At 40.5% G+C, this 17,084-nt stretch overlaps 1 pseudogene; it reads right to left on the bottom strand.

Annotated features, from left to right (window-relative positions):
* Positions 1–397: 397 nt before the first annotated feature.
* On the bottom strand, positions 398–1,330 carry LOC108536999 (interferon omega-1-like; annotated as a pseudogene).
* Between the last annotated feature and the right edge of the window lie 15,754 nt (positions 1,331–17,084).

Here is a 17,084-nt window from a genome sequence, read left to right on the forward strand (position 1 = left end):
CCAACTGCCAATAAGACCTCTGCACTTTCATGTCTCCCAGGCGCTTTGGGAAGAACATCAATTTTTTTCCCCTTCCCAGCATCATTTACACCTAAAGATTCTGGTGTGAGAACATAATTTTCCTTTACTTCTCTCTGAAGCACTTAATATAATTGAAATGATACAAACATTAGTATGGTTTTTATGTCGCCTTCCCTCTTAGACTGAGAATTCCAACACAGCAGAAACGGTATGCTCTAGCCACCTGTATTACTTGAAGGAATTTCTGCAGTCTGCCACTTACTTAGTTCACAAATATAATGTGAATGGAATGAATGAACAATTAAATTTTGCAATCCTTTCTTTAATTTGGCTTAGGTTTTAGAATAAACAAAATGAAAATTTTATTTGATAAACATTTAATAAATCAAAACTGCAAATTTAATAACATTAAATGGTGAACATATTTTGTAAATGTTAATACAATGTAAAGATTAACATGTTATATGTAAAATATCTAAATATTATAAATACAATAGATGCAAAACAATGGAAATAAATAAATAACATCAGGGGAGTCATCTCTTAGACTCCCATGCCGCTGGAGCTGAATGTTTTGAACATATACTTGCTTAATATACTGATGAAGTATTTGCTGAATTTATCTCAACCAATTCAGTAACTAAAGCAGAAATGAGTCTTTTAAAACATCCAAGATCACATGTACAAGTGTGACATGGCAGATTAGTCAATGAGAATTATTTCAAGAGTACTCCATGTCTCCTTCCTTACTTCTCAATCTTTGTTGTGAGTTTGTTGATAAAGAGAAGGATCTCATGACTTCCACTCTGACAACTTCCCAGGCACAGTCACTATGTTTCTTCTCTTTCAGGAAGAGACGGATTCCCTGGAAGTACCTTCTCAAGGCCAGTGTAGGGCTCCCAATCACCCCAGCAGATTCTCCCTCTCCCACTGCCTGAACCAAGCAGGTCTCCAGGTATTCTAGCTGCTGATGAAGTCCAGTATGGAGCTGGTCCAGGAGGGTCATGTTCCAGGCAGCAGAGGAGCACTCTGTGTTGAAGAGGCTGAAGATCTGCTGCAGCATCTTATGGAGGACAGACATAGTCTGGGCCTTCTGCAACTGGCTGACTTCCACCATCTCCTGGGGAAATCTGAAGTCTCTTCAGTCCTTAAGGTACAAGAAAAGGGAGATCCATTTCATTTGGCCCAGAAGCACCAAAGTCTTCTTTCCTATCAGACTATGGTTCTGAGGCAGGTCATATCCCAGCGATCCAAAAGAGCCACAGCTGCACACTACTAGGGCCACCACCAGAGAGTAGAGGCTGGCCATTGGGAAATGAGGGTGCTGCTGGCCTGGCGGAGCTGGGGTCTGAGTGTAACTTGGAGCCTAGGTTCTCTGAAGACATTTGCTATACATGGCTTTTAATAGGAAACAAATAGTTTTCATTTTCTGCATTCCTCTACACTTACTTCCCTTTCTTTTTATTTTTTTATTCTCCATACGACCTAAGAAGAAACATCACTCCATACTATTAATTTTGCAATACAAGTTTAATTTTCCTAGTAAACTTTAGAGGTGTGAATCAAAATGGATATTTATCAATTACATGAGAAACATCTTTGTCCTAAAGACCTAAGTGTATATATGTATGTAAACACACACACACTTACACGTGTGCATGTGCACACATTTTTATATATATATAAAAACATTGCTTTTCTGTTCTAGGAACAAATTTTGAGCCCTGATCCTAGGCTCTATTTTTATCCTCCATACTTTACATAGGAAATGAGACTCCCCCACCTCTATGGGTGAATGTAGTTAGGGATATACCAGACCAGCTATGGCGTTGAAACTCATTAGGACTGGGTTTGTTTACTGTTTTATTCACAGCAGAGATTGATGGGTATTGGTGAATGAACTTCCGTGAAATTTCTCTTCCTTCTAAAATGCATTTATTGAGGTCCCTGAGGCTGTGGTTCATGGGGATCACAAACTCAGGATTAATGCAGACATTGCTGTTTTTGTCACCATTTCTTACTAGTGGTCTAAGTGCTCCTCAGGCTGTGTCAATGCTCCCAGGAAGAATACTGGCTCTTTTTCAGGTGCATATAGGTATAGAGATTCTAATTCCAAGATAATGCTTTCCAACATCACCTCACTCACAAGGTAGTTATCACATCCACTAACACTCTCCCCTATAGAGTGACAAAGTGTCCCAAATCCAAAATCTTCCAAACTTATTCCCTGAGAGCAGGCTCACCAAATCCTAATGACTTCAGAATTCAACCCCTGAGGAATATATTGTTTCTTTGTTGCCAAAATAATCCATCTTCTAAGACCCTTGCCTTTGCCCCTAGAGTGTGTGAAGGACTCTAGCCCTCAGTGATGACCTCTTCCTCCCCTGAGCCATGTTCCTAGGTATGGAAAGTCTCAACAGTGATCCAATGCTGATAACAAAGGCTTGTTTTGTCTAAGGAAGTAGAGGACTTATGCAACTGCAATCATTTTACCTTCATTAGTCAAGTAATTATTTTTTTGTGAAGTACAGGTTTTATTGATGAAGACCTTTACTTAAACCACTGAAAACTTGTTATGCTTGAAGTTTCTGAGGTGGACACAGGGGATTCAGTAACAAAATTTTCTTTTATTACAACTTAATTTACAGAAACTAGTGACCTAAAGTTATGTTATCCAGTCAGCATGATTCTAATGGAGTCTTTTTCTGTGTCTATCTCACTCTGACAATGCAGGGCAGTGAGGTTCGGGTTATTTAGTAAGAAAGAAATAGCCTTATTTCCTTACTTGCTTGTGATTTTCATGTTGAATTTTGTAACTTCTTTTTTTAGACAGAATCTCACTCTATCACCAGGCTGGAGTGCAGTGGCAACCTCCACCTCCCAGGTTCAAGCGATTCCCCTGCCTCAGCCTTCCGAGTAGCTGGGACTACAGGTGTGCACCACCATGCCTGGCTAATTTTTTTGTATTTTAGTAGAGACAGGGTTTCACCATGTTGGCCAGGCTGGTCTTGATCTCCTGATCTCATGATCTGCCTGCCTTGGCCTTCGAAAGTACTGGGATTGTAGGCATGAGCCACCATGCCTGGCCAAATTTTTGTAACTTATTTTCATGTAGTGATTTGCTAGGTAAAGTATATATTGCTTCTCCTACATGATGTTCTTATTCATGATGAATTAAAACAAATAAAGAAAAGTAAAAGAAAGGCAAAGGAACCACATTGTTCTTCCCCATAATTTTCAAGATTTAAGATTTTTTGTCTCTCATTTCAACTTTCCTAGAAAGCAAACCTCCGCAATTGTTTGTGTATTAAAAACAAAACAAATATAAGCCTGAATGTCAGGAAGTAAAAGAAGAGAAGTGACTTTCTGTTGACAAAATAGCAAAACATATGTTAGCAAAATTCAGTGCAGCAAAGTGGAGACTAGGGGCTCTGTCCTAGGGGAAGAATGAATGTCATTGTTGAGGTATATAAAAGCAAGGGAAATGGCTGCTTCTGCCAGAGCCTCAGAGAAAAGCAACTCCTGGGTCAATGGACTGTCCTCAGCTTTGCAAGACCAGGCACCCGCTCTTCATTCATTGAGTGCAGATGTTACCACCTCTGAGGTAAGAAAGGAGGAGTCACACCAACCAACTCACGATAGACTGCCAACAAGACCCCAGTTGCTAGAACACTAGTCCTCTCTCACATGATAATGAATATTAGCCTTGCCTTAGCACCCTACCTAGTTAATAAATAAATCTACCCAGGAAATGAAAAGATGGCATTTAGAAACTTACAAAGAAATGGAATTTGATATCCCAAAAGATTCTGCTCCTAGTTGTGTTAATCATAATAATGATTTTTTTTTTTTTAAAAAGATAACACCAAAATTATTGCATTGTAACTATAGGCCTGTGCCTGTTTTAAGACCATTAAAACTGTTAACCCAATAACCCTGTTTGGATTACACTTATTTTTATAACTGTCTGGAGAGAAATATAAATCTGGAGGAATAGAACAAAGACCTAAGGTCAAAACCATATGGCAAGCTGAGGTAATAGTGAGTCTGGAAGAGTGCATTAAAAAAATAGAACTGGACATGAGTTTCATGAACCAAGGAGAGGCCATAGCATGAAATAAGAAGAGCAGGCAGGATAGGTTGTCAAGGGATTCTGGGTTCTACTTCAAATGCCCATGGGTTGCTGTCTACTGTTTTATAGGACAAGAGTAGGTGTGGTATGAGTGAATTGAACTAAGTTTTTCGTAAAAGTAAACAAAAGACTATTTAAATGGTTATAAGGGAGCAGATTTTCTGCCAATAAAAAAGTCTAAAATTAATGAGTGATTTCTTAAATGAAATATATTTAGACCACTTTAAGAATCCATTAAATGCATACTCCTGGAGGCCTATTTATTTTGACTCTTGAGTTGTCTTGAATAAGCAAAAGCACCTAATATTTTCCATTTTAAAGATAGCCCAGCCTGGTGGGCTCTTACTTTCTCCTTCCCCTCACTGATTCCAAAGGAGACTCTCTTCAGGACCACCTGCTGTTCTCATTCCCAAGGATGACAAATCAGTTTCTCACCACCTGGTCAGACTGGACTTTGTTTTGTCCACTGATGAACCCACTGAAGATCCTTTGCTTCTCTATATCTTTTTATCCAACTATTGAGCTATAAGTGCCAAAAAAATATTTTGTATGAGCAAGATGGAAAAACATTATGCACTTCCCACGCCAAAGCAGTGAATGCTTTCAAAAGGCTACTTACCAAAGGGAGTCTTCCTTTGACTCCAAAAGCAGCCACATTGTTTAGTAAGGCTGTCTTTGGCTATGTAGGATTGTCAATTGTTGGCATCAAAATGGATGACATTTTCAGCCTCTTGTTTCTATAGTGTTTCTGTTTCTTAAGATTTAAAAGATGTAATTTCTATTTTACAAACATTTACCAAAATCAGAAAATAAAATCCTGTCATTGCCAAGATGTTGACCTGCCTACCTGTGTGCACAAACATGTATGACCCACACAGAGTCACATGGAGCTTTTTCCACTGTCTACAGACTGCACATTCAGTCAATATGTGCAAAGACCCCATTCCATGAAAAGGCTATATATGCAAAGCAGTCCCCAAATGCCAAAGGAGCCCAGAAACCAAAGAACAAGGCAGATACATTTAGTTTGTTGGTAAGGGGTGATTTTCTGGGGAGCTTACAGACAGAAACGTGTCATTGCATAGCAGCAAGACAAATAGGTCTCAATGTTGCAGCCCCCTGGACCCAGGGGTTATATCTTGGGGGAAAAGTATATCTGCTCTGGAAGGAATGTGTAGGTGGCTGAGAGAATGCTTAGAGTGTCACAGTCTATGATTTCTGCAACGTCAAGACTTGTTACGAAGGAAAAGTATGACTTACAGTAAATAGGTGTTTCTACCTAAAGAGTAATGCATTAACTAGATATCTTGGAGGCATTCCCAGACTTGGGATTAATCAGGAGTCACATGACAGATTAGCATCTAAAACAGTCACTCTTGTCCCTATAACCCAGATGCTCTGACAATAATCCCTGTCAAGGTGTCTTGGTCATTTGGGGAGTTGGGATGGTGCCTGAGTGCCATCAGTACAGGATGTAGCTTGCTTCACATGAAATCACAGCAAGCAGAGCTCATTATAACTCCTTTAACAGGCACAATTGGAGTTTCCTTTTACATGACAAGAGATGAATTGTTTGTAGTTGTCTTGTCTGATTCTTTAAAGATTTCATCATCACCAGCTTCATGATTAGCTGTCACAGGGTACTATATAATACATTAATGGCTAATAGTTCTAATTTATTACTTATTTAAATTTGATTTTTTTGTTTGTTTGTTTTATGGACTCTAATCTTCAGGAAGAATTCCAAATTCTAAATATGCTGACTCATTGCAGAATGTACCAACTGGAAAGAAAAGAAAGGGAATCAAACTGCCAATGTTTTATTTTCAATTATTTTCATTAAATGAATATTGACAAAGGTCTTTGCTATCATTAATTATTATGATCTTCAAACATGCACATTACTAATATCTGTCCTGCTTAGAAGGCTCTACCCTACTTGCTGCTAAATATACTGAAATACCTGATGTGTTCCTTCTGTTCAGGTATTGCTTCATTTTGTTTTAGTTTTAAAGGAGGCTGTGTTATAATCAAAATTTAAGAGATGTCTTAGATTGCACTGGCCTCATGGAATAATTTTCCCTATGGAGTGATGACTTGCTAGGTCCTTAAGAGGAAACAGCAATTGGCAGCTGGCACTAGAATAAGTCTTGTCCCTTCCAATACTCTGCAGGCTACTGTAGTCTGTCAGTGTCTCCCACACTGGAGTCACTGATGTTGGCCATGTCTCTGTGAGAGGACTCTGTGCTTCAATCTTCATCTACTTTCAATATTCTCTTCCTTTCTATGATCACAGGATCTGAACAGTTGACTCCATCTGCCCATTCATGTAGTTCCATCTCTTGAGGACCTGCCACTGTTGCAGTCAATGTTTTAAAAATCTCTATTCTCCTTCCAAGATATCAAACTGCTCCTTTTTTTTTCAACTTTTTTATGTCCATGATGTATGCTGTTTTTTTTTTTTTTTTTTTTTAAACAAATGAGAGTCCTATATCTGGTGCAGTCTCAGGGGAATCAGAACATGAAAATGTCTATACATAGGCACAGATGAGCTCCTGCATTCTTTACTAGTTCTTTGGGTCATAAGTATGGGAGCAGGCCTCCTTCCATTTACTGCATTTTGTGACCTGACTGGACATCAGTGGGTTTTCACCCCCCACAGTTCATGAATCACCTGGCAGGAGGGGTCAAAGCAAGGTCATATTCACACTCTTGCTTCCAAGGCTCTAAAAACGTAGCTGTCTCCAGCTAGTGCTGCTTAGTCAGCCCTTGCCAAGCCTCCATGGGAACTGGAGTGCTTCTCCACGTTCCCTGTGGCCCTTCTCAGGTAGACTACATGCACCTCAGCTGGGTTGGGAGTGTAAGGGGAAGTAATGTTTGGCTCTACAGAGGGACCCAAATGGGTGGGGCATCTCAGCACTCACTACCCTCCAACTTCACTCTCTGTCCTGGTCCTCCAGACCCACTGCTTGATTCCCGATTACTGTAGAACACATAACTGGTTAATAACTCCAGGATATGATGCAAGATATGACTATAGAGATTTCCAGGGCAAGGTAACAGTTTGGAGCTGAGTCATAAAACTTTTACAACAATCTGAATATAAATTTTTTAAAGCACTGAAAAAAATGGAAGAGGTTATAACATTTGAAAGACATTACGGTGGGTGGAGCAAGGTGGCTGAAGGGAGGGCACCATCGACGGTCCCACCCTCTCCCTAGGAACACCAAATTTGACAACTGTCTATACAAAGGGAGCATCTTCATAGGAACCAAAAATCTTGTGAGCACTCACAGTGTCTGATTTTAACTCTGTATCACTAAAAGAGGCACTGCAGAGGGTAGGAAAGATGCCACACTACCTCCATCCCTAGCAGCAGCCACATGGTATGGAGAATCTGTGTACTTGGGAGAGGGAGAGTACAGTAAGTGAGACTTGCATTAAATTCATGGCTGCCCTCTGACAGCAGAAAGCAGTACATGGCTGTCCTCAGTTGTGCCTGCCCATAGAGGGAGCATTTGAACCAGCCCTAGCCAGAGGGAAATATCTTATCCCAGTGATGGAAGATTGAATTCCCTACCACAGACTAAAGGACTCTGAAACCCTAAATAAATTTGAAAGGCAGCCTCAGCCACAAGGACTGTAATTCCTAAGCAAGTCCTAGTGCTGAGCTGGGCTGAGAGGCAGTGAACAGGAAGGGGACATGTGACCTACTGAGATACCAGCAAGAAAGGTTAAAGGAGTACTTGCAACACTTCTACTATAACCCCAGGTAGCACAGTTCAGAACTCCAAATGAGACCCTTCCTTCTGCTTAAAGAAAGGAGAGGGGTGATAAATTATTTTGTTTTCATGCTGCTGATAAAGACATACCTGAAACTGGGAACAAAAAGAGGTTTAATTGGATTTATAGTTAGTTCCACATAGCTGGGAAGGCCTCAGAATCACGGCAGGAGGTAAAAGGCACTTCTTTCATGGTGCTGGCAAGAGAAAAATGAGGAAGAAGCAAAAGCAGAAACGCTTGATAAACCCATCATATCTCATGAGACTTATTCACTATCATGAGAATACCATGGGAAAGACTGACCCCCATGATTCAATTACTGCCCCCTTGGTCCCTCCCATAACATGTGGGAATTCTGAGAGATACAATTCAAGTTGATATTTGGGTGAGGCTACAGCCAAACCATATCATTCCGCCCCTGGCCCCTCCAAATCTCATGTCCTCACATTTCAAAACCAATCATGCCTTCTCAACAGTCCCCCAGGCTCACTTCAGCATCAATCCAAAAGTCCACAGTCGAAAGTCTCATCTGAAACAAGGCAAGTCCCTTCCACCTACGAGCCTGTAAAGTCAACAGCAAGCTAATTACTTCCTAGACACAATGGAGGTACAGGTAGTGGGTAAATACAGCCATTCCAAATGGGAGAAATTGGCCAAAACAAAGGGGTTCCAGGGGCCCATGCAAGTCCAAAATCTAGTAGGGCAGTCAAATGTTTAAGCTCTGAAGTGATCTCCTTTGACTCCAGGTCTCACATCCAGGACTTTCACTGATGCAAAAGGTGGGTTCCCATGATCTTGGCCAGCTCCACTCCTGTGGCTTTGAAGGGTACAGCTTACCTCCTGGCTGCCTTCATTGGCTGGCATTGAGTGTCTGCAGCTTTTCCAGGTTAATTGTACAAGCTGTCGGTGGATCTACCATTCTGGGGTCTGGAGGACGGTGGCCCTCTTCTCAAATCTCCACTAGGCAGTGCCCCAGTAGGGACTTTGTGTGGGGGCTCCAACCCCACATTTCCCTTCTGCACTGCCCTAGCAAATGTTCTTCATGAGGGCCTCACCCCTGCAGTGAACTATTGCCCAGGCATTTCCATACATCTTCTGAAATCTAGGTAGAGGTTCCCAAACCTCAATTCTTGACTTCTGTGCACCCTCAGGCTCAACACCACATGGAAGCTGCCAAGCCTTGGGGCTTCCACCCTCTGAAGTCACAGCCTGAGCTCTACGTTGGCTCCTTTAAGCCATGACTGGAGCAGCTGGAACACAGGGCACCAAGTCCCTAGGCTGTACACACCATGGGGACCCTGGGGCCCGGCCCATGAAACTGCTTTTTCCTCCTGGTCCTCCAGGCTTGTGATGGGATGGGCTGCCATGAGGACCTCTCACATTCCCTGGAGACATTTTCCCCATGGTCTTGGGGATTAACATTAGGATCCTTGCTACTTATGCAAATTTCTGAAGCCAGCTTGAATTTCTCCCCAGAAAATAGATTTTTCTTTTCTATTGCATTGTCAGGCTGCAAATTTTCTGAACTTTTATGCTGTTTTCCTTTTAAAATGGAATCCTTTTAACAGTGCCCAAATCATCCCTTGAATGCTTTGCTGCTTAGAAATTTCTTCCACCCAAGGAAAGTCTGAGCTCAGACATGCCTAGCCCTGCCCCCAACTGATGGTCCTTCCCTACCCACCCTGGTAGCTGAGGACAAAGGGCATATACTCTTGGGTGTTCTAGGGTCCTGCCCACTGCTGGTTCCTCTCCATATTACCACAGCTGATGCTCTCTGGAAAGTGCCGCCTCCCAGCAGGAGGTCAACCAGCACAGAAATACAGCATTAAACCACCAAAGCTAAGAACCCTCACAGAGTCCATTTCACCCCCCTGCCACCTCCACCAGAACAGGTGCTGGTATCCTCAGCTGAGAGACCCACAGACGGTTCACATCATCGGACTCTGTGCAGACAACCCCCAGTACCAGGCCAGAACCTGGTAGACTTGCTGGGTGGCTAGACCCAGAAAAGAAATAACAATCACTACAGCTCAGCTCTCAGGAAGCTACATCCATAGGAAAAGGGAGAGAGAACTACATCAAGGGAACACCCCATGGGACAGAATAATCTGAACAACAGCCTTCAGCCCTAGACCCTCTCTCTGACAGAGCCTACCCAAATGAGAAGGAACTGAAATCATTTCTCCCAGGTTCAAAGTTCTGCAGATCTCTAGGGCAGGGGCAAAATGTTGCCAGTCTCTTTGCAAGAACAAGAGTCACCTTTGCTCCAGTTCCCAACAAATTCCTCATCTCCACCTGAGACTACGTCAGCCTGGATCTTATTGTCCATATCGTTATCAGCATTTTTGGCAAAGCCATTCAACAAGTCTCTAGGAAGCTCCAAACTTTCCCACATTTTCTTGTCTTCTTCTGAGTCCTCCAAACTTTTCCAACCTCTGTTTGTTACCCAGTTCCAAGTTTGCTTCCACATTTTTGAGTATCTTTTCAGCAATGCCCCACTCCTGGTACCAATTTACTGTATTGATTTTTTTCATGCTGCTGATAAAGACATAGTGAAAACTGAGGGGAAAAAAAAGAGGTTTAATTGGGCTTACAGTTCCACATGGCTAGGGAGGCCTCAGAATCAAGGTGGGAGGCCAAAGGCACTTCTTACATGACAGTGGTGAGAGAAAAATGAGGAAGTAGCAAAAGCAAAAACCCCGATAAATCCATCAGATCTTGTAACACTTATTCACTATCACAAGAATAGCATAGGAAAGACCGAACCCCATGATTCAATTACCTCCCCCTGGGTCCCTCCCACAACATGTGGGAGTTCTGGGAGATACACTTCAAGTTGAGATTTGGGTGAGGACACAACCAAACCATACCAGAAGGGTAAACAGGACTTTGTCTTGCATCTTGGATACCAGTTCAGCCACACTGGATATGGTACCATTCAGGGTCGTGAGTCACCCATTCAAGACCCTAGTTCCCAGATGACATTTCTAGACACACCTTGGGCCAGAAGGAAGCCTGCTGCTGAAATGAAGAACCCAGTTCGGAGAAGATTCATCATCTCCTGACTAAAGAGCCCTGGAGCCCTGTAAAAGTAGTGACAATATCCAGGTAGTATACCACAGGCCTTGAGTGGGTCTCTGAGACATGCTCGCTTCAAGTGAGAATGAGCATATTCCCAGCTGTGGTGACTACAGTGAGGGACTCCTTCTGCTTGAGAAAAGCAAACAGAAAAGTAAAGGGATTTTGTCTTATGCCTTAGGTACCAGGTTGGCAACAAGGCAGTAGAACACCAAGTGTGCTCTTGGGGGCCCTGATTTCAGGACTTGGCTCTCAGACAATATTTATGGATCTGCCCTAAGCCAAAGAGTGACCCACTTTTCTGAAGACTGTATCCCAGGCTTGACAGCATTCACCAGAAGCTGACTGAGGAGCCCTGGGTCCTTAACTGAACATTGTTAGTAGACTGGCAGTACTTCTCATGAGCTGGTGGTAGTGGTGGTGGCCATGTGATGAGGCTCCTCTGACTGTGGAAAGGGGAGAGAAGAGTGGAAAGCTCTGTATCATGTGGTTTGAGGGCTAGCTCAGCTGCAGTGGAATGGAACACCAGGTACATTTCTAGGGTTTTGATTCTAGTCCTGTCTCTAGGATGGCACCTCTGGATGTGCAGGGGCCTGGGGAAACTCGCTGTCCTGAAAGGCAGAACACAGGCCTGGCTGACTTTGCCATCTGCTTATTGTAGACCCCCAGGTCCTTGAGCAAACATAGGCAGTAGCCAGGGAGGGCCTACAGCAGGGCTTGGGTAAAACCTAGTGCAGTGCTGGCTTCAGGTCTGACCCAGTGCAGCCCTAGCGGTGGTAGCCACAGGGGTGCTGCTCTGGCACTCCACCCCCAGCTCCAGGTGGCTCAGAACAGAGAGAGAGAGAGAGAGAGAGAGAGAGAGAGAGAGAGAGAGAGAGAGAGGCTCTGTTTGTTTGGGAGAAAGTAAGGGAAGAGAACAAGAGTACCTGCCTTGTAATCCAGAGAATTCTCCCAGATCTGGTCCAAGACCATCAAGGTGTTACGTCTACAAGTCCATAAGAAACAGCATTACTGGACTTGGGGTGCCCCCAAAAGCAGAAATAGCAACACCCAAGTTTTTTCAAATATCTGGAAAGCCTTCCCAGAACACCTTTCAAACATGAAAGAGAAGAAAAGACGTTCTCAAACAAAATCTGAGGGATTTCATGAATGTCAGACCTGTGCTACAAGAAAAGCTAAAGCAGTACTTCAATTAGAAAGGAAAGGATATTAATGAGAAGTAAGAAATAATCTGAAGTTACAAAAGTCACTGGCAATAGTAAGTACACAGAATGACATGGAATATTATAACACTGTAACTGTGGTGTGTAAACTAATCTTAAGTAGAAAAATAAAAAATGAACCAATTGAAAATAATATGTCTAACAAATTTTAAGGCAAAAACAATACAATAAGATAGAAATAGAAATAACAATAAGCTAAAATGCAGGGAGATGAAGTTAAGGTGCAGAGTTTATATTAGTTTTCTCTTTGTTTATTGATTTATTGATTTACACAAACAGAAGTTGTTATCTGCTTAAAATGGTTATTTGATAGTATTTGCAAGCCTCATGGTAACCTCAAATTTAATAACTTATAACACATAAAGAAAAGTCAGAAACTAAATTATATCACATGAGAAAATCACCTCAAATGAGAAAGGAAGACAGAAAGGAAGGAAAAAAGAAAGAGAATAAAACAAAACAAGGGGAAAACAAAACAAATAACAAAATGGCAGGAGTAAACCCTTATTTATCAATTATAACATTGAATGGAAATGGACTTATCTCTCCTAGCAAAAGACATAGAGTGGCTGAGTGGATAAGAAAAGCAAGACCCAATGATAGGTTGTCTACAAGAAACACACTTCACTTATTTCACCTATATCACCTATAAAGACATGCATAGACTGAAAATAAAGGGATGGAAAAAGATACTCCATGCCAATAAAAACCAAAAAAGAGCAGGAGTAACTATACTTATATCAAACAAAATAGATTTTAAGACCAAAAGTATAAGAAGACACAAAGGTCACTATATAATGTAAAAGGGTCAATTCAGCAGGAGGATATAACAACCATAAATATATTAAAACACTAGCACACCCATATATATAAAGCAAATATTATTAGAGCTAAATCAAGAGGTAGATCCAAATACAGTAATAACTGGAGACTTCAACACCCCACTTTCAGCAGTGGACAGATCTTCCAGACAGAAAATCAACAAAGAAACATCAGACTTATTCTGCACTCTAGTCCAAATAAATCTAAGAGATATTTAGGAAACACTTCATCATATAGCTGCAGAGTACACATTATCCTCCTAAACACATGGATCATTCTCAAAGACAGACCGTATGTTATGTCACAAAACAAGTCTTAAAACATTTTAAAAAATGAAATGCTATAAAGCATCTTCTCTGACCACAATGGAACAAAACTAAAAATCAATAACAGGAGGAATTTTGCAATACAAAAATATGAAAATTAAACAATATGCTCTTGAGTGTCCCATGCATCAATAAAAAAATTAAGAAGGAAAATGAAAAATGTCTTGAAACAAATGATAATGAAAACATGACATATCGGAATTTATGGGATACAGCGAAAGCAGCACTAAGAAGGAAGTTTATCATTATAACATCAACAAAAATGAAAAACTTCAAATAACTTCAAATAAATATATAATGATTTCAAACAACTCTATAGGAAAAAAATCTAATAATCGGACTTAAAAATGGTCAAAAGGTCTGAGTGGAAATTCTCGAAAGGAGACATACAAATAACAAACAGGTATATTAAAAGGTGCTCAACATCATTGATCATCAGAGAAATGCAAATCAAAACTACAGAGAGATTATCTCACCCCGGTTAAAATGGCTTTTATCCAAAAGTCAGCCAATAACAAATGCTAGCAAGGATATGAAGAAAAGGGAACCCTTATAAACTGTTGGTGGGAATGAAAATTAGTACAACCACTATGGAGAAGAGTTTTGAGGTTCATCAAAAACTAAAAATAGATCTATCATAAGATCCAGTAATCCCACTGCTATGTATATACCCAAAAGAAAGGTAATTAGCATATCGAAGAGAATGTGGACTTCCATGTTTATTGCAGCACCATTCACAATAGCCGTGATTTGGAAGCAATCTAACTGTACATCAGCAGATGAATAGACAAACAAAATGTGATACACACAATGGAGTACTATTCAGCCGTACACAACGGTGAGATCCTGTCATTTCACACAGCATGGATAGAACTGGAAGTCGTCATGTTAAGCGAAAAAAGCCAGGTCCAGAGAGACAAACTGCAAATTCTCACTTATTTGTGGAAGCTAAAAATTAAAACAATTAAATCCATGGAGATAAAAGGATGGTTACCAGAGGCTGGGAAGGGTAGTTGGGGGGCCGGGGGAATTAAGATAGTTAATGTGGTACAAAAAATAGAAAGAATAAGACCTAATTTTTGGTAGCACAACAGGGTGACTACAGTCAAAAAAAATTTAATTGTGCATTTTACAATAACTGAAAGAGTATAATTGGATTGTCACAAAAAGGACAAATGCTTGAGGGTGTGGATATACCGTTTACCCTGATGTGATTACTAGGTATTGCATGCCTGTACCAAAGTATCTCATGTACCTCATAAATATACACATACTATATAGCCCCAAAATTAAAATAAAAAAAGACATTTTAAAAAAAGAATCACAAAGACATAACCAGGTTTATTTTTAAAAAAGGTCTATTTGGCCCTTCTCCTGTACCGGTTTTCCCACAAGTGGTGGAGGACTAAAGAAAAATCAAATTATTTAACATAATAAATAGGGCCCTCTAGGAGAGAAGCAATCTAAAGGTTGTGTCTCTAACCTGAGGCAGATATTTGAGAGGTTTCTGCCAAATTGAAACCCCACCCTGCTACGTAAGCAATTAACACCTAGGCAATTCACACACAATTTCTGATAAACTACCTCAATTACAATTTTGAGCAGATCACCTCAATATGTGTCAATTCTAGCGCTACAAAAATCCACAGGTGAAAGTTGGCAATCATTCATTGAGGCCTCTGAAATTTCTTTACTTGTGCCAGTATTCCCTTTAACTACCAAGTCAGGTGGGACTGATGCCAGCTTGTTTGTCATTCAGTGTAAGAGTGAGGATTTTCTCCTGATATAAAATCAAGGGATAGAATCTTAGAATACGAAGGAATTCATAAAACTAAGAACTTACTCTTAAGAGATCATGTCCCTTCAAACAGGAGATGTTTTGCTGAGTTTCTTTGCAATTCAACACCCAGATTGGCAGGCTCGCCTGCCTTCTAGTTTGACACAGAACATAGAGGGAGGGATGAGTCAGGAGGCCCTGAGACGCTGAGCAGGCTGGAGGCAAGGGATACATTCTGACCCTTTCTCTCTCCACATAGCTGTCCATTGCCCAAAGGACATGTCCTGCCTGACCCGGGAGTATTTTCCCTCTCTATGATACAAAAGCTTTGGAAATGGCCTTCTTCCAATATCAGGAAGAGTTATTTCCAAGAAAGAGCCCCTTTTACCCAGGAAGAAAAATCTCCTGCCAGGGACACACTTCTGCATATGGAAAACAGCCTGCTCCCCACAGACTTGGCTGCTGTCTTGGTCCATCATGGCCAGTAGGTGGCTGCCTGCCCCTGTTAATGTAATAGGTCCCAAGTAAAATGGAATCTTCCATCTTCCCCTTTTCCTACAGCTACTCTTACATCACTGTAACAGGGGAATTCCCTCATTTTCAGAAATATTCGCCAGAAGAAAAGAAAAAGAACTTCTTATATAACAGTTTCTGGAAAAACTAAAACTTATACTCACGTTTTACTTTTAATAGGTGGCTTTGTACTCTTAAAGGGAAACTGATCAAAAAAACCTGCAAGGGAACAGAAGTCGGATGTATGAAGAGGCAGAGCAGGTTAATGAGGAGTGAAGAAGAGAGCACAGTGGAGATTTCTAAAGGAAGATGAAGGAAACTAATGTGATATGGGAGTGAAAATTGGGATCCAGAAAAACAGGGGGGCAAGGGCATGTCAGATGTCAGAATCGAAAAATGGGTACTATGTACAGGTCTATTTCACTTCAGTTTAGGAGACTTAACTTCCCTTCCAGATATTTCTACAAGCTGCGTTTTCCTGACTGAATATATAAACCAGATTTTTCTTTCATCTGAAGGGTGACTATTTTTCAGTGTTCTCTGGAACACTTCCCAGAATGGCATTTTCAGACTGTCATATTTTGTAGGTAGTTACTGAGGGGTGGGGCAGAGTTAGCTCTCTACTCTGATATTTACATGTGTGCAAAGATAATAAAATGAAGTAATAACTGTATTTTAAGGCTTCAGTGAGAAATACTGAAATTTAAGTGTTCTTAAATGTTTGTTCAACATTCACAACTACAAATATTTTCTTCTCTATATTTATCTATAAAGACTAAGGTTCAGAGAAATTAGGTAAATTTCCTTAGATCACACAGAACTGCTGTCAGAATCTAATGTAGAATCCTACATTACATATTATGGGAAATGTTAAAAGTTTCATATATTAGACTACTATTGAGTTTTTAAAAAGCTTTGATTCCAAAATTAAACAGATGTCTTCCCTGGTCTTCTTTTAATTGTTGCATGCTATCATATTTTGGGGGGCCAGTTTTTACCTATTTTTTACCTTAGATAGTGGAGAAAACTTCACTGATCCAGTTTTACTCTTCTGTCTTATAAATTGTCCTAAATGTTACATTTATTGCAATTTGGTTATTTGTGCATCCTGAAGAACTTGTGATTTTCATGAAATTACTGTTCTACATAGATGAAATATAAATTTAATCAGGAAGAATACACTGATAATGTAAAACAATAGAAGAATTATTGGCATACCTTTCCCTATTAGGAAATGAAATGAATTTATAACAGTAATACTAAAAACAATGTGATACAGGAGAAAATAAGGTTAGCAAACTTTTAAAGCATATAATTTCACCAAATACATGGTGAAATACATTTGAAATTATATTATCTGTAGTAATTATATTTAGGAAAAAGATATAGCTGATGTTAACATAGTGGAA

Source organism: Rhinopithecus bieti, unplaced genomic scaffold, assembly GCF_001698545.2.
Source record: "Rhinopithecus bieti isolate Rb0 unplaced genomic scaffold, ASM169854v2 scaffold_1403, whole genome shotgun sequence".
Taxonomy (NCBI): Eukaryota; Metazoa; Chordata; class Mammalia; order Primates; family Cercopithecidae; genus Rhinopithecus; species Rhinopithecus bieti.